An 18,858-nucleotide genomic window follows, 5' to 3' on the forward strand; every position below is an offset into this window, starting at 1 on the left:
GAAAAGCCTTCCAAGAAGAGAGGAGAAGGGGTCCCAACACCATATTAATTGGATCCCGACCGCTGGCTGTGTATTTACAGCTAGCAGTCAGGGTCCTTAAAACCTGTGCCATAGACTATTTACGGCGCAGGTTTTAACTTGCTGCCCGAGTGATCGGGCAGCTGAATGTCGAGTTTTCAGCTGTCACTGACTGCCGGGGACGCTGAAGAGAAGATAGAAGCAGCTTTCGCTGCTTCTGTCTTCTCCGATCTCTTTTACACAGCGCTCAATAAGCGCTGTGTATAGGAACAGAGGCAGCGGCCGCGCCGCTGTCTCTATTGGTCCTGGTGATCATGTGACTGGTCACATGATCGCTGGGTGCCATTAGTGGCAGACTGCTGCTGGGTCTTTCTAGACCCAGCACAGCCCTATTAGTGACAATAGTCACTATGAGAGGACTGATTTCCCCTGTAACTGGGGCTGCTGTGTAGCCCCAGTTACAGTGGAAAAAGATGGTGTAAAAAAAATAAAGAATATATATAAAGGCCACCAATGGTCTTTTTTGACCTTTGAGGGACAGACCATAGTAATAAAAACATAAAAGTAAAGTAAAGTGCAAAAAAAGTTATATTAAATACACATAAAATACCCACCCCCAAAAAAACATTCCCCCCGCCAATCATTGTTGTAACGCTAGCCCTGAGCCAATTACCCTAATATAGCCGTGTAATATATTAAAATTAACGGTAGACAATGCCAATCACAAATAAAAGGTCTATTTTAGGGTAAAACTATGTTATTTCCCCCAAAAATTGCTGAAATTAAAAAAGCTTATTTTTTTACTATCATTTTCAAACTTTAAGCCTAAAAATTCTAAAATACCAAAAAAGATGTGTATAAAAATGATAAAAAAAAGAAACCTGCATTGTCTATGGAAAAAAACATCGCAAAAATCACGTCGCTAGCCCAACAAATAAAAAAGTTATATCCATTTAACTAACACGTTGTTAGGGATCTGCCAGGTACTTCATCTAGGTATACTCCTGGGATTAATCAATCCACACCTGAGGCCAGACCTGTTCGACTGACACCATCTCCCACCAACCAGGGTGGCAGGCTCAGGAGTGGGAGAGCCTATCGCGGCCTTGTCTGTCGGAGTTAGCTCCGCCCCCTGTCCTTTATTACCTGCCCTGTTCTCTCCCTCAGTGCTTGTAATTCTTTGATGGTGGTCTTAGGCCGTGCATTGATTATCGTAACCTGAATAAGGTCACCGTAAGGAACCAGTACCCACTTCCTTTGATTCCGGATCTTTTTAATCAGGTTCAGGGAGCCCAATGGTTTTCTAAGTTCGATCTACGGGGGGCATATAACCTTATCCGCATCAAAGAGGGGGATGAGTGGAAAACTGCGTTCAACACACCCGAGGGTCATTTCGAATACCTGGTCATGCCCTTTGGGTTGTGTAATGCCCCTGCTGTCTTCCAGAATTTTATTAATGAAATCCTGAGAGAGTACCTGGGTAATTTTCTTGTTGTGTACCTTGATGACATACTGGTGTTTTCCAAGGACTGGTCCTCCCACGTGGAGCATGTCAGGAAGGTGCTCCAGGTCCTTCAGGAGAATAATCTGTTTGCTAAGACTGAAAAATGTGTCTTTGGGGTACAGGAGATACCATTTTTAGGGCAAATCCTCACTCCTCATGAATTCCGCATGGACCCTGCCAAGGTTCAGGCTGTGGCGGAATGGGTCCAACCTGCCTCCCTTAAGGCGTTACAGTGTTTTTTAGGGTTCGCCAACTATTACAGGAGATTTATTGCCAACTTCTCGGTCGTCGCTAAGCCTCTTACGGACCTTACCCGCAAGGGTGCTGATGTCCTTCATTGGCCCCCTGAGGCCGTCCAGGCCTTTGAGACTCTCAAGAAGTGCTTTATCTCGGCCCCCGTGCTGATTCAGCCCAACCAAGAGGAGCCATTTATTGTGGAGGTTGACGCTTCCGAGGTGGGAGTGGGGGCCGTCTTGTCCCAGGGTACCAGCTCCCTCACCCACCTCCGCCCCTGTGCTTACTTCTCTAGGAAGTTTTCGCCCACGGAGAGTAACTATGATATTGGCAACCGCGAACTTCTAGCCATTAAATGGGCTTTTGAGGAGTGGCGGCACTTCCTGGAGGGGGCCAGACACCAGGTAACGGTCCTTACGGATCACAAGAATCTGGTTTTCCTAGAATCGGCCCGGAGGCTTAATCCTAGACAAGCTCGGTGGGCACTATTCTTTACCAGATTTAATTTCTTGGTTACCTATAGGGCTGGGTCCAAGAATATTAAGGCTGATGCTCTGTCACGTAGTTTCATGGCCAATCCTCCTTCCGAGAAGGATCCTGCTTGTATTTTACCCCCTGGTATAATCGTCTCTGCCACGGATTCTGATTTAGCTTCTGATATCGCGGCTGATCAGGGTGCAGCTCCCGGGAACGTCTCTGGGGACAAACTGTTTGTTCCCCTGCAATACCGGCTGAGGGTACTCAGGGAAAACCATGACTCCGCTCTATCTGGTCATCCTGGCATCTTGGGCACCAAACACCTCATTACCAGAAACTATTGGTGGCCTGGGTTGCCTAAAGACGTTAGGGCTTACGTCGCCGCTTGTGAGGTTTGCGCTAGGTCCAAAACCCCTAGGTCCTGACCTGCGGGCCTACTACGTTCCTTGCCCATTCCCCAGAGACCTTGGACCCATATCTCCATGGATTTTATCACCGATTTGCCTCCATCTCAGGGCAAGTCGGTGGTGTGGGTGGTAGTCGACCGCTTCAGCAAGATGTGCCACTTTGTGCCCCTTAAGAAGCTACCTAACGCCAAGACGTTAGCTTCTTTGTTTGTGAAACACATCCTGCGTCTCCATGGGGCCCCAGTCAATATCGTTTCTGACAGAGGGGTACAATTTGTTTCCTTATTTTGGAGAGCTTTTTGTAAAAAGTTGGAGATTGATCTGTCCTTCTCCACCGCCTTCCATCCCGAAACTAATGGCCAAACGGAAAGGACCAACCAATCCCTGGAACAATATTTAAGGTGTTTCATCTCTGACTGTCAATTCGATTGGGTCTCATTCCTTCCCCGTGCTGAATTTTCCCTGAATAACCGGGTCAGTAACTCGTCAGGGGTCTCCCCGTTTTTCTGTAATTTCGGGTTTAACCCAAGGTTCTCCTCCGTCTCCCCTGGTTGTTCCAATAATCCTGAGGTAGAGGATGTTCATCGGGAACTGTGCACTGTCTGGGCCCAGGTTCAGAAGAACCTAGAGGCGTCCCAGAGCGCACAAAAGATTCAGGCGGATAGTAGACGTTCTGCTAACCCCCGGTTTGTCGTCGGGGATTTGGTCTGGTTGTCGTCCAGGAACTTGCGCCTTAAGGTCCCGTCCAGGAAGTTTGCTCCCCGATTTATTGGACCTTATAAGATCATTGAAGTCCTCAACCCTGTATCCTTCCGTCTGGAGCTCCCCCCATCCTTTCGCATACATGACGTCTTCCATGCCTCCCTCCTTAAACGCTGCTCCCCGTCCTGGTCCCCCTCGAGGATACCTCCTGTTCCCGTTCTCACCCCTAAGGGGGTGGAATTCGAGGTGGCCAAGATTATGGACAGTAGGATGGTCCAGGGCTCCCTCCAGTACCTGGTCCATTGGAGAGGATACAGGCCGGAGGAGAGGACTTGGGTACCTGCCCGTGATGTTCACGCTGGGGTATTGATCAGGAGGTTCCACCTTCTCTTCCCCACTAAACCGGGTCCCCTTAGTAAGGGTCCGGTGGCCCCTCATAAAAGGGGGAGTACTGTTAGGGATCTGCCAGGTACTTCATCTAGGTATACTCCTGGGATTAATCAATCCACACCTGAGGCCAGACCTGTTCGACTGACACCATCTCCCACCAACCAGGGTGGCAGGCTCAGGAGTGGGAGAGCCTATCGCGGCCTGGTCTGTCGGAGTTAGCTCCGCCCCCTGTCCTTTATTACCTGCCCTGTTCTCTCCCTCAGTGCTTGTAATTCTTTTGGATTCCTGGCCCCACTGCTGCTTGCTCCAGCCTGCTTCTGCCGTGCTTCTGCCTTGCTGCAGTTCTGCTTGACCTGCTTTGCTTTGCCCCTGGCTTGCTTCTGTCTCCGTGCCCGCTCGGGTGTACTCACTTCGTCCTGGTCCTGACTGTTCGTTCGCCGCTCCGTTTCCTCGTGGCGTTCCGTGGCTACTGCCCCTTCCCTTGCGTGTTCCCTGTTTGTTTTCCTGTGCACTTAGACAGCGTAGGGACCGCCGCCCAGTTGTACCTCGTCGCCTAGGGCGGGTCGTTGCAAGTAGGCAGGGACAGGGCGGTGGGTAGATTAGGGCTCACTTTCCCTTCACCTCCTTCCTGCCATTACACACGTGCTAAAAATGGCTAAACGATGTCTGGTCCTGAAGGCTCAAAATAGCCCGGTCCTGAACTGGTTAATGCCCATGTTTTTAAAATGGGATGTCCAAAACGCTCCTGTACAGTAGCTGTGATATATTTAGGTGCCACATACTTTTGGCCAGATGTGTATATATTAATAAATGTATTGCATTCAGCACAACCATCTAAATGTATTTTTTTTCCTAAAGCTATGCTTATATAATAAATGAAAAACAGGAAACTTCTAAACCATACAATTTAACATTTGGAAACCAGAAAAGATATGTTCCCTTTTAATGTTAAATAAAAAAAAGACTATGGCATAGTTATATTTGAATTGAATCAGACTAAATTGATAATAATGCCATTAGTGTTGTACATTACATTAATTCCAGTAGCCAGGACTAGATCACTGTTATGAAGGTCACATGACAAAATGTGAGTGTAATGGCAGGGGAGTAGGGAAACAGACAGTGAGCCCTAATCTACCCACCACTCAGTCCCTGCCTACTTGCAACGACCCGCCCTAGGCGACGGGGTACAACTGGGCGACGGTCCCTACGCTCAGTAGGTGCACGACAGACAAACAGACAAGGGGACACAAGCAAAGGGAAATGGGGCAGTTGCCCACGGCAACACCGTGAGCAACAAGAGAGGTGAACGAGCCGAGTAAAACCAGGAATGTACGAGGTACCAAACGCAGAGCAGGAGAGTAGTCAGTAAACCGGGGTCAGTATGAAGCAAGGTCAAATAGCTAGGAGCTGCAGCAAGGCCAGGAAACCACACGAGAAGAATCACAAGCAAAGGAGGAACAGGAAAGGCACTCACATAGACAGAGGGCGGGAGCTAGCTCCGTCTGGCCAGGCTGTGATAGGCTCTCCCACTCCTAAGCCTGCCATCCTGAGTGGTGGAAGATGGAGTCAGTCTCAGAGACATAGAACCAGGTGCAGACTGATTACCCATGGGCGTATACACAGAAGTTGTGCCTGGCAGATCCTTTACAGTACCCCCCCTTTTATGAGGGGCCACCGGACCCTTTCTAAGTGGACCTGGTTTATTGGGGAAACGAAGGTGGAACTTCCTGACCAATACCCCAGCGTGAACATCCCGGGCGGGTACCCAAGTCCTCTCCTCAGGCCCGTATCCTCTCCAATGGACCAGGTACTGGAGGGAGCCTTGGACCATCTTGCTGTCCACAATCTTGGCCACCTCGAATTCCACCCCCTCAGGGGTGAGAACGGGAACAGGAGGTTTCCTCGAGGGAGCCCAGGACGGGGAGCAGCGTTTAAGGAGGGAGGCATGAAACACGTCGTGTATACGAAAAGATGGGGGCAACTCCAGTCGGAAGGAGACAGGATTGAGGACTTCAATGACCTTATACGGCCCTATAAACCGGGGAGCAAACTTCTTGGACGGGACCTTAAGGCGCAAGTTCTTAGACGATAACCACACCAGATCCCCGACCATAAACAAGGGGTTAGCAGAACGTCTTCTATCAGCCTGAGTTTTTTGTATACTCTGGGACGCCTCTAGGTTCTTCTGAACCTGGGCCCAGACTGTGCACAGTTCCCGATGAACAACCTCTACCTCGGGATTGTTGGAACTACCAGGTGAAACGGAGGAGAACCGTGGATTAAACCCAAAATTACAGAAAAAGTGGGAGACCCCTGACGAGTTACTGACCCGGTTATTAAGGGAAAATTCGGCGAGGGGAATGAATGAGACCCAATCAAATTGACAGTCAGAGATAAAACACCTTAAATATTGTTCTAGAGACTGATTAGTCCTCTCAGTTTGGCCATTAGTTTCAGGATGGAAGGCAGAGGAGAAGGACAGATCAATCTCCAACTTTTTACAGAAGGCTCTCCAAAACAATGAAACAAATTGTACCCCTCTGTCCGAAACAATATTGACAGGGACCCCATGGAGACGCAGGATGTGTTTGACAAACAAGGTAGCTAACGTCTTAGCATTGGGTAGTTTCTTGAGGGGCACAAAGTGGCACATCTTACTGAAGCGGTCTACTACCACCCACACCACCGACTTGCCTTGAGATGGAGGCAAATCGGTGATAAAATCCATGGAGATATGGGTCCAAGGTCTCTGGGGAATGGGCAAAGAACGTAGTAAGCCCGCTGGTCGGGACCTGGGAGTCTTGGACCTGCCACAAACCTCACAAGCGGCGACGTAGGCCTTAACGTCTTTAGGCAACCCAGGCAACCAATAGTTTCTGGCAATGAGGTGTTTGGTACCCAGTATGCCTGGATGACCAGATAGTGCGGAGTCATGATTTTCCCTAAGTACCCTTAGCCGGAGTTGCAGGGGAACAAACAGCTTGTTCTCAGGAAGGTTCCCGGGAGCTGAACCTTGATCAGCCACAATTTCAGAGACTAAATCAGAATCAATAGAAGAAACGACTATACCAGGAGGCAAAATACAAGCAGGATCTTCCTCCGAAGGAGGGCTGGCCATGAAGCTACGCGACAGCGCATCGGCCTTAATATTTTTAGACCCAGCCCTATAGGTAACCAAAAAGTTGAATCTGGTAAAAAATAGCGCCCATCGAGCTTGTCTCGGGTTTAGCCTCCGGGCAGATTCTAGGAAAACCAGATTCTTGTGGTCGGTAAGGACCGATACCTGGTGCCTAGCCCCCTCCAGGAAGTGGCGCCACTCTTCAAATGCCCATTTAATGGCTAAGAGTTCGCGGTTGCCAATATCATAGTTACTCTCAGTGGGCTAGAACTTCCTGGAGAAGTAGGCACAGGGACGGAGATGGGTGAGGGACCTGGTACCCTGGGACAAGACAGCCCCCACTCCCACCTAGGATGCGTCAACCTCCACGATAAATGGCTCCATTTGGTTGGGCTGGACCAGCACCGGAGCCGAGATAAAGCACTTCTTAAGGACCTCAAAAGCCTGGACAGCCTCAGGAGGCCAGTGGAGGAGATCAGCACCTTTGCGAGAGAGGTCCGTAAGAGGCTTAGCGATGACCGAGAAGTTAGCAATAAATCTCCTGTAATAATTAGCGAACCCCAAGAAACACTGTAACGCCTTCAGGGAGGCAGGTTGGACCCATTCCGCCACAGCCTGGACCTTGGCGGGGTCCATGCGGAATTCATGAGGAGTGAGGATTTGACCCAAAAATGGTATCTCTTGCACCCCAAACACACATTTTTCGGTCTTAGCAAACAGTTTGTTTTCCCGAAGGACCTGGAGCACCTTCCTGACATGCTCAATGTGGGAGGACAAGTTCTTGGAAAACACGAGTATGTCATCAAGGTACACTACAAGAAATACCCCCAGGTAATCCCTTAAAATCTCATTTATGAAATTCTGGAAGACCGCGGGGGCATTACACAACCCAAAGGGCATGACGAGGTATTCGAAATGACCTTCGGGCGTGTTAAACGCAGTCTTCCACTCATCCCCCTCTTTGATGCGGATAAGGTTATACGCCCCCGTAGATCAAACTTAGAGAACCATTGGGCCCCCTGAACCTGATTAAAGAGATCAGGAATCAAAGGAAGGGGATACTGGTTCCTTACAGTGACCTTATTCAAGTTACGGTAGTCAATGCATGGCCTAAGACCACCATCCTTCTTCCCTATGAAGAAGAAGCCAGCACCTACCGGAGAAGTAGAGGGGCGAATTGTAACCCTTGGCCAGGCATTCCTGGATATACTCTCTCATGGCTTCACGTTCGGGACAAGAAAGGTTAAATATCCTACCCTTAGGGAGCTTAGCTCCTGGTACCAAATCGATAGCGCAATCGTATTCTCTATGAGGAGGTAACACTTCGGAGGCCTCCTTAGAGAAAACATCGGTGAAGTCTTGAACAAACTCAGGTAGCATGTTCACCTCCTCAGGGGGAGAAATAGAATTAACAGAAAAACATGACGTCAAGCATTCATTACCCCATTTGGTAAGCTCCCCAGTATTCCAGTCAAACGTGGGATTATGCAACTGCAACCAGGGAAGGCCTAAAACCAAATCGGACGATAATCCCTGCATCAACAGTACAGAGCACTGCTCCAAATGCATGGAGCCAACAAGGAGTTCAAAAACAGGGGTATGCTGAGTAAAATAACCATTAGCAAGAGGAGTGGAGTCGATACCCACTACCGGGACAGGTTTAAGCAAATCAATCAAAGGCATAGCTAGAGACATAGCAAATTCCACAGACATGATATTAGCAGAAGACCCTGAATCCACGAAGGCACTGCCGGTAGCAGACCTACCACCAAAAGAGACCTGAAAGGGAAGCAAGATTTTATTACGTTTCATATTTACGGGAAATACCTGTGCGCCCAAGTGACCTCCCCGATGATCACTTAGGCGCGGAAGTTTTCCGGCTGCTTATTCTTATGCCTACGACAGGTGTTCACTTGATGTTTGTCATCCCCACAATAGAAGCAGAGACCATTCTTCCTGCGGAACTCTCTACGTTGTCGGGGGGACACGGAGGCCCCCGAGATGCATAGGTACCTCCGAGTCTTCCGTGGAAGAGCGAAGCAACGGGACCTCGGGAGGCATCATGGGGGAGTCGAAGGGGAAAACACAAAACCGTTTAAGTTGTCGTTCCCTGAGACGTCGGTCAAGTCGTACCGCTAAAGCCATAACCTGGTCTAAGGAGTCAGAACAGGGATAGCTAACTAGCAGGTCTTTCAGGGCATTCGACAGACCCAACCTAAACTGGCACCTTAAGGCAGGGTCATTCCACCGAGAAGCTACGCACCACTTCCTAAAGTCAGAGCAATACTCCTCCACAGGTCTCTTACCCTGACGTAAGGTCACCAGCTGACTCTCGGCAAAGGCAGTCCTGTCAGTCTCGTCATAAATGAGTCCGAGAGCAGAAAAGAAACGGTCAACGGAGGAAAGTTCAGGGGCGTCAGGAGCCATGGAGAAGGCCCATTCTTGGGGCCCTTCCTGGAGCCGGGACATAATTATACCCACCCGCTGGCTCTCAGAACCTGAGGAGTGGGGCTTTAAGCGAAAGTAGAGCTTACAACTCTCCCGAAAGGAGAGAAAAGTCCTCCGGTACCTTGAGAACCGGTCAGGCAACTTGAGGTGGGGTTCAAGAGGTGAGGTGAGGGGTACTACCATGGCAGCGTCAGGCTGGTTGACCCTCTGAGCCAGGGCCTGGACCTGTAGGGAGAGACCCTGCATTTGCCGAGCCAGGGTCTCAAGGGGGTCCATAATAGAGTGAGGGACCAGGGTAGCCTAGGTATATGGGCTATATGGGATTATGTAATGGCAGGGGAGTAGGGAAACAGACAGTGAGCCCTAATCTACCCACCACTCAGTCCCTGCATACTTGCAACGATCCGCCCTAGGCGACGGGGTACAACTGGGCGACGGTCCCTACGCTCAGTAGGTGCACGACAGACAAACAGACAAGGGGACACAAGCAAAGGGAAATGGGGCAGTTGCCCACGGCAACACCGTGAGCAACAAGAGAGGTGAACGAGCTGAGTCAAACCAGGAATGTACGAGGTACCAAACGCAGAGCAGGAGAGTAGTCAGTAAGCCGGGGTCAGTATGAAGCAAGGTCAAATAGCTACGAGCTGCAGCAAGGCCAGGAAACCACACAAGAAGAATCACAAGCAAAGGAGGAACAGGAAAGGCAGGTATAAATAGACAGCGGGCGGGAGCTAGCTCCGTCTGGCCAGGCTGCGATAGGCTCTCCCACTCCTAAGCCTGCCATCCTGAGTGGTGGAAGATGGAGTCAGTCTCAGAGACATAGAACCAGGTGCAGACTGATTACACATGGGCGTATACACAGAAGTTGTGCCTGGCAGATCCTTTACAGTGAGCAGAATATACTAGTTTCCTACAGAGGCCAAATAATAACGCTATACAGCTTTTAAAGAGTGAGTTTACCTTCACTTAAATTTATTGCATGACAGGTGGATAGACCATTTAGATATTTGGGCAGGGAGAGCCCATGGCCTCAAAAAGACCCATGTCCCAAGACTTACAAAAACGGGAAAGAGGTCAATTATCATTAAATGCAATGTGTTAACCTTGCTCATGTGACTTAGATGGATGGTAAAAGGAACATGGCTTTATTGCCCAGGGGTCCATACCACTCTTAGGCCAGCCTTGTGCACAACATTACAAATTCTGACAGAATCTACATGACCACAATCTGCCACTTTCTTTGTATGTGTTTGTTTACATAGCAATGCCATATAGTATCTAAATAACAGTGATATCGTGTGAAAATTCCCTTTCCAGAGGGCACAACTCAGAGGGAGCACTGTGCGGGGCAATTGCTCCTTTGGGACAAACTTTAATCTGGCCTTGCCAATTGATATTTCGGAGGCTTTATTTTAGTTGCTACCATAGGTAGTAGAATTAATTTTTGTGTCATCATTCGGACAACTTTGTCTACAACTTACTGTATTGTCACCAAGAAGCATTGGATTCTTTCTCTCTTATGTACATAACTTTTAGCTTCAAGAACTGTATGACTACAAGCAAGCACTTCACCTTTCTGTGACTGAAGTATTAACAATTACATCATAAATTCTTTATGGGAGAAATTTATTGCGCCTATATTTGGCTTCTAAAAGCATTTTTAAACTGTCTAGTCTCGACAAGATCTGAATGAAGCATCCTTGATTTTATGATCAGTCGTCTCTCTATAAATTTGAAAATGGATCCAATAAAATTTGCAACTCACTCTCATTGCTGCGTCCTAAGTGAAAAATCATAAAAAGACTTTATTTATCATTTGTTCACAATTTCAAAGTACATTTTCCGGCTGTTTTTTTTTTTTTGGGAAAGCTAACATTGTGAATGTGTTAAATGGATAAATCATTTTGTATGTAATGTATGCCTCATAGTGTTCCAGAAACTTCTATCATTTCATTATCAAAGGAAAAAATATATTCAAGGTCACTGTGAAATTTTGTTCTTAACTCCACAGGCCAATCCTTAAAGACGTTCAAATGATGTAAATGTGCCATGTTGTAAACACCTCGTTTAAAAGTATTATGACAGGAGGCAAACATAATCTTAATCTGATCATCTGGTTCTTGAATCCTATCAGCATCTGCTTCAAAAACCAAGGGCGATAATGTGTAAGGAACAATGCCAATAGATCAAGGAAATGTTTGTGCATTTTGCAATCAAACTAGTGTGCATGCAAGCATAAGTTGTAATGATGCACATCCTCCTGAAATAATCATGTCATTTCTTATTTTCATTGGGTCATTGATTTGAAAATGATCTGAAGTAACAGCATGCAAAACAAATTTCAGGTAAAATGTGATAGACTGTGACTGGCAGTGCTGCTAAATGGAGCAACAAACCATGACACCATTTGAAATAGACATTAAAGAGTTCTATAAGGGTTCTGGAAGGAAAACACGGTTATAAAAGTGTTTTCTATTCCGTTAAATTATTATATGCCTAGAACATAAATGGTAATTTACTTGTGTCATATTTGACAGAAGAGATATCTGATGGAGAAAAAGGAACATAGGGCGCCACATCGTGCGGTATATTAAGTAGGATGAGACATAGGGGAGCATGTACAACTCTGGTGTTGGTGTGTCAACAGTTAGATGTCAGCTGCTGCCATCTCCGGACAGTGGGTGAATTCCACCTCCGCTTTAACCCCTTAGTGACCACCAATACGTCTTTTCACGGCGGTCACTAAGGGGCCTTAGACTAGGCTTGTCGCCTTTTCATGGCAGCCTAGTCAAAGTCCTGCACCCTACAGTAAAGAAAAACAAAACATTTTTTCCATAAAAAGTTGTTTTATTTAGTAAAAGTGTAAAAAATAAATAAAATTACACATATATGGTATCGCCCCGACGGTAATGACGCAAACAATAAAGTTAATATGTAATTTATACCGCAAGGTCAACACCGTAAAAAAAATGCAAAAAAACATGGCAATATTGCTATTTTTTTCCATTGCCCCCCAAAAAGTCATAATAAAAGTTATTCAATAAGTCCCATTTACCCCAAAACAGTACTAATCAAAACTACGTCTCGTCCCGCAAAAAACAAGCCCTCTAATAACTACATTGACGGAAAAATAAAACCATTACGGCTCTTGAAATGCGACGATGCAAAAAGCAAATCATTTTTGCTCAAAAGAGTTTTTATTGTGCAAAAGTAGTAAAACATAAAAAACCTCTACATATGTGGTAATCTGTAATCGTACCGGCCCAAAGAATAACGGTAATGTGTTATTTACGCCGCACAGTGAACGGTGTGAATTTAAAACGCATAGAACAATGGTGGAATTTCAGGTTTTTTTTCTATTCCCCCCCCAAAAAAGTTAATAAAATAAAATTATATCTACCCCAAAATGGTGCCATTAAAAAGTACAACTAACCCCGCAAAAAACAAGTCTTCATAGGGCTATGTCCACGGAAGAATAAAAAAGTTATAGCACTTTGAAAGCGACTATAGAAAAACAACAAAAAAAATAGCTTGGTCATTAGGCTGGTCACTAAGGGTTTAATATGCATATGATATCCAGGAAAGGGAAAAATAAAAAAATGGGGATTCCAAAGAGGTGCTGCTAACATCCAGAAATTGTGATAAAAGAAGGTAATTTATTAATAGATATCATGGCTGCGTGTTTCAGTAAAAATAGAGTGCAGTTAAGAACTGAGTTAAACCTTTATAAAAAAAAGAAAACACCAAAATCACTTAAAATGGCATCATGTGTGTCAGGAAAAAAAAAATGACTGACAGTTGAGATAACCAATAGAAACAACAGCTAGAACGACTTGCCTTAAAAATATAAATAAACAATGCATGGGTAAAGAAAAGGGGTAGAGGCCCTTAGGCTGGATTCACACGAGCATGTTCGGTCCGTAAAGGACGGAACGTATTTTGGCCGCAAGTCGCGGACCGAACACACTGCAGGGAGCCGGGCTCCTAGCATCATAGTTATGTATGACGCTAGGAGTCCCATACTGTAATCATGTTTTCAGTACGGGGCAGTAGTTCCCAGGTGAGGCAGGGACTCCTAGCATCGTACATAACTATGATGCTTGGAGCCCGGCTCCCTGCAGTGTGTTCGGTCCGGGACTTGCGGCCGAAATACGTTCCGTCCTTTACGGACCGAACATGCTTGTGTGAATCCAGCCTTAGACTGAAACATATAACCTAAACTGAAAACATTGGCAGAACAGTTATAGTGTAACAGGAATGATCCTTGGAAGGATACTGCTATTGAAAGACAAGATTGTCATTGAATTAATATAAAAATAAAATTAAGAACCATCAGCAGAAACCGTTACAGTGTAAAGTGGGAAATGACAGATACATACAGAAGCACGATACTATAATGAAAGCACAAACAGCCATTGCATATATAATATGTCAATGACTTCTAGTTGAGCAACAGGGGAAGAGAAAAAAGAAAACTCTGACTCACAGTTGAGATAACCAATAAAAACAGCAGCTAGAACGGCTTAGTCGTAAAAATATAAATAAACAATGCATGGGTAATGAAAAATGGTAGTGAACCTTAAAATTGAACATACAATCTAAAATTAACTATCAGCATGTGATAGTGGGAGGGGGAATAAAAGGACGTAACTGTCATAGAGATAACAATGTGATCGCCACCTATTCAAAGCGTGACGCGCATGTCACATTGGCGTAGATCAGTCATGTGTGCTTTGACTTGTTAATCACACAGGCGCCGTTGCCATGGTGATCAGGATGCTATAGAGAGTTGGCAAGAACACGAATGGCAAACGGGAGGGAGGCATATCGCAACAAGGTACCGCAAGTAATACACACTACATACATACTACATACTCAGGGAAGTTCTGTATTTTGTGTCTATCTTCAGTATATTCAGTATCAGTGCCTTATGACGCTGTAGAAGGACTTGTTGAGAAGGATCTGGGTGTACTTGTAAATCATAAACTAAAAAACAGAATGCAATGTCAATCAGCTGCTTCAAGGGCCAGCAAGATATTGTCGTGTATTAAAAGAGGCATGGACTCGCGGGACAGGGATGTAATATTACCACTTTACAAAGCATTAGTGAGGCCTCATCTAGAATATGCAGTTCAGTTCTGGGCTCCCGTTCATAGAAAGGATGCCCTGGAGTTAGAAAAAATACAAAGAAGAGCAACAAAGCTAATAAGGGGCATGGAGAATCGAAGTTATGAGGAAAGATTGAAAGAATTAAACCTATTTAGCCTTGAAAAAAGACGACTAAGGGGGGACATGATTAACTTATATAAATATATGAATGGCACATACAAAAAATATGGTGAAATCCTATTCCATGTAAAACCCCCTCAAAAAACAAGGGGGCACTCCCTCCGTCTGGAGAAAAAAAGGTTCAACCTGCAGAGGTGACAAGGCTTCTTTACAGTGAGAACTGTGAATCTATGGAATAGTCTACCGCAGGAGCTGGTCACAGCAGGGACAGTAGATGGCTTTAAAAAAGGCTTAGATAATTTCCTAGAACAAAACAATATTAGTTCCTATGTGTAGAAATTTTTTACTTCCCCTTTCCCATCCCTTGGTTGAACTTGATGGACATGTGTCTTTTTTCAACCGTACAAACTATGTAACTATGTATGTAACTATGTAAGAATACATGCATTACTCCAAATTAGCGAAATCTGAGAGATTATTATGTATTGCACATATTTTACTAGTGTACATGTTAATGCATTACAGCAATCTACATAGCCAAACACTGGAACATCCACAGGCACCTAAAGTAAAAATTTATGATGTGGGGCAGTAAATGTTGGCTGTGTTCATATTAGCATTTTTTAAGGTGTCGCAGTAGTAGACCTATTGCTATTGCATCTGGGTTGGCAATGGTAGCTCAGAAAGATCAGCCCTGCCTCCCTGTGGATCATTACTAAGTTAAGGTCCTTTAAATCTTCCTTAGATTACATGTTCAGGACTGAATTATTGTTAGTGGGTGCCTCCAACTCACCTCTGGGACTGTATGGCATACAGTTTCATATGTAGATAGATTACGTTCTGCGAATACACCTGGAAAGCTCCTGGCATATACACCAAATGTAGCCTCTAGATGTGATGTTAACAGAGTCTTAGACTACAAAAGAGGCATATTCATGCGTCTCCACCCCTTATTGGCTTAAAAGGATTGCCGAACAGCCATCAGGATCATCCTGTTTTGCTGTGAGAGGTCTCATAGAAGGAGTGCAGTACATACACTTTCCATATAAATAGTTATTGCCAGGGGCATAACAACAAAATGTTTGACCCCATAGCAAATTCCCACGCACAGCCCCCCCATATTCAATATTGGGGCCCTTTTACATTTTCTACAGGCCTCCTGTGTTTAGTGTAAGTACCTTAATCATAAATACCTTCTCAAAGGATCATTAAAAGTAAAAGATCAAAAGTGGACATGCAAATGTTCTGTATAGATGGAGGGTGGGCACCCAGAATAATTTCCTCAGGTGGGCCTAAGGTACCCCATTTTAACACTTGATAGAACTGGAATGGACAGTGAGGGTGGTTCATGGAGGACGCCTCAGTTCCCAATGTGGTGGTGGACGCGTGTCACATGTGCCCTCCCTATAACTTGGCCGTGAAAGTGTTACGTATGTATGTGTGTTTCTACTATGAGCCCATAAAGCTTGACCCCATAGTGCGTGTGTGTATGTGTGTGTGTGTGTGTGTGTGTGTATGTGTGTGTATGTGTGTGTGTGTGTGTGTTTAGAATCTTGAAAAGCTGATATCAGTTAAACAGAAGTTGAAGAAAATGCATGAAAACATTGATAGCAAAGAATTAATCCATGATCCATAATTGTACAGACTAATATTAAAAAATGATACTGAGCTATAATGATGCAAAGACAAGTGACAATTTCAGGACTGATACATTGGTATATTCTAATGTGTATTTAATGTTGTCTTTGATATATTTTATACTATTTATAGTGAAGTTTGTTACAAATAAACTACTACTTCTTGTGCTTTCCAGAACTGAATACATGCATCTTGGAAGGAAATGTTCTTTGAGGTTCTTTGAGCTAAGACTTTAAATCAGATTTTATACATTATCACGGGACGTGACCCATGTTAAAAACACAAAAACAAAAAAACCTACCCATATATCTTTAGTCTAACCTTCACACAAAACTGCAAATGTACTGGAAAAAAATAAAGTGCACATTTTATTGCGTGGAGTACCAGAATAGAAGCTATTCATTTATTATTTTTCTTCAGGTGCCAAAATTTGGATTTTAAAATAGCTTCTGTCTATTTAGTCATTAATTATTATTTTTTGCTTACCATATGCTATATATAATAATAATAATTATGATACTATTTACCTAGAGTAAAATTGAGATGCAGCAGAGCTGAGTATGTCTTTTGGGACCACTTATCATGAGATCATAATCTGGGCTTTTAAAAATATCAACAGGTAAATCCACTACATTATGCCAGTGCAACAACAAGTTAACCAAAGAGAGGCAAGTGGAAAATTTAGCCCTGCTACATCTGTATTCATTTTTTTATAAGCCTATAGGATAACAAATTAAATTAAAAATCGAAAATGAGATCATTAGAGAGTCATGAAAGATAGAATAGTCTTTAAGAAGACTTGCTTAACTGATTTATACTTGCACAGCTGCCTAGAGCATATGTGTCTTTGCATAATTGCCGTTATCCAGGCTATAAAACAGGCATTGGGTGCCCTTTTGTAAAAGATCTTCAGAGAACTTTATTAAATTGAATATAAATCATTGTTGATTTTAATCAATGTGATGATCAAAAATGACAGCAATAGACCCCTTTATTGAGAATAAGTGAGTATTCTGACTCTATTCTCGTACTCATATTTCATCTACCTTGCTGAGTAAGTATGTTAGCAAGATGTATCATGCACCAACTGGATTATGTTGTTATCAGAAGTTCCTTAGTAGAACACAATACCCTGCAGTTTTTTTTTTTGTATACAAGCTTACATGATAAAGGGGTTTTACACAGGACGATTATTCGGCAGAAGAGCGTTCATATAACACTAGTTGCCGATAATTTCCCTGTGTAAACAGGGGAACGATCAGCAGATGCACGAGCAAACGCTCGATAATCTGCTGCTCGTACCGTTTTAAAAAATAAAAATATTATCGTTGTCGTCAGCACATTTGTGTAAACAGGGAGACGCGCTGCCGCATTAAATAATGTATGGGGACGAGCGATCGGAGTAATGACCGCTCGTCCCAATCCATATATCCGTGTGACAGGAGCAAACGAGCGCTGATCAACGATGACTCATCGATCGGTGCTCGCTGCATCGGCCGAACATCGGCCAGTGTAATAGACCCTTAACTCCATAACACTAATTCCTGTAATTAATAATTAAGCTATATATAAACTCCTTGCCTCGTTATCAGTCCTGGCGCTGAGCTTCCAGGTGTTTACGGGTTATTTCTGGTGATACCCTGTGTGTGACCCAGCTTTGCTTTGACTGCAACCTCTGGCCTGACCAACCTTGCCCCCTGCCACGAATTTTTGAACCTGACATTGCCCGACCATCTATTGGGGACTATGCTAAGGACCGCAACCTGAGAATGCAACCGGCAAAACCACACTACTTTGCGTGGGTTAAGAGTAAAGAATGTGAGAATTCCTTAGACTTTGACCTCAGGTTAGCCTGCACCAAATAAAATAATGGCCCCTGAGATTCACCTTCCTTTCCTGTTGGCAGACGTTTCTTGTGTCGGTGAACAGACCCAGTACAAAATCACAGATCCAGAACTGACAAGTTTCCATAGTGACGCTCAAATCTGATACAGCTATGCATCACCACTCTCAAGCCAAGCCGAACATATGCTAGCCAAACCACAATATTTTTTTCTCACAAATTCCGTATTAATACAAATAAAAACAGAGGTTTATGGAAGTACAATATGGATCTATAGATTTCTATTGGTACCGTATTATGGATCTGTACAACACAAATCCAAGTCTTTTTAGAAAAAACAGGACAAATAGGAAAGGTGGTGGTGTATATCTGTATGTGAGAAGTGATATGAAGGCGAGTGTGAAAGAGACATTAGGGGGTAAAGATTGTGAGGAGGTTGAAACCTTGTGGGTAGAACTATAAAGGGAGGTAAACCATGAAAAAATTACTTTTGGTGTAATCCATAGACCCCCCAATATAACTGAGGAGATGGAAGGTCAGCTATATAAACAGATGGCGTGGGCTGCACAGTCTGGTACTGTAGTGATAATGGGAGACTTTAATTACTGGGATATTAATTTGGGCCATGGTTCAGATTCAACTGCAAAGAGGAGACATTTCCTCAACCTGTTGCAGGAAAATTTTATGGACCAGTTTGTGGAAGACCCGACTAGAGGAGAAGCTCTGTTGGATCTGGTTATTTCTAATAATGCAGTGCTTGTTGGGAATGTCAATGTTCGTAAAAACCATGGTAACAGTGATCACAATATAGTTACATTTTACCTATACTGTAAAAAAGAAACACTGG

This window comes from Rhinoderma darwinii, chromosome 4, assembly GCF_050947455.1.
Source record: "Rhinoderma darwinii isolate aRhiDar2 chromosome 4, aRhiDar2.hap1, whole genome shotgun sequence".
NCBI classification, from domain to species: Eukaryota; Metazoa; Chordata; class Amphibia; order Anura; family Rhinodermatidae; genus Rhinoderma; species Rhinoderma darwinii.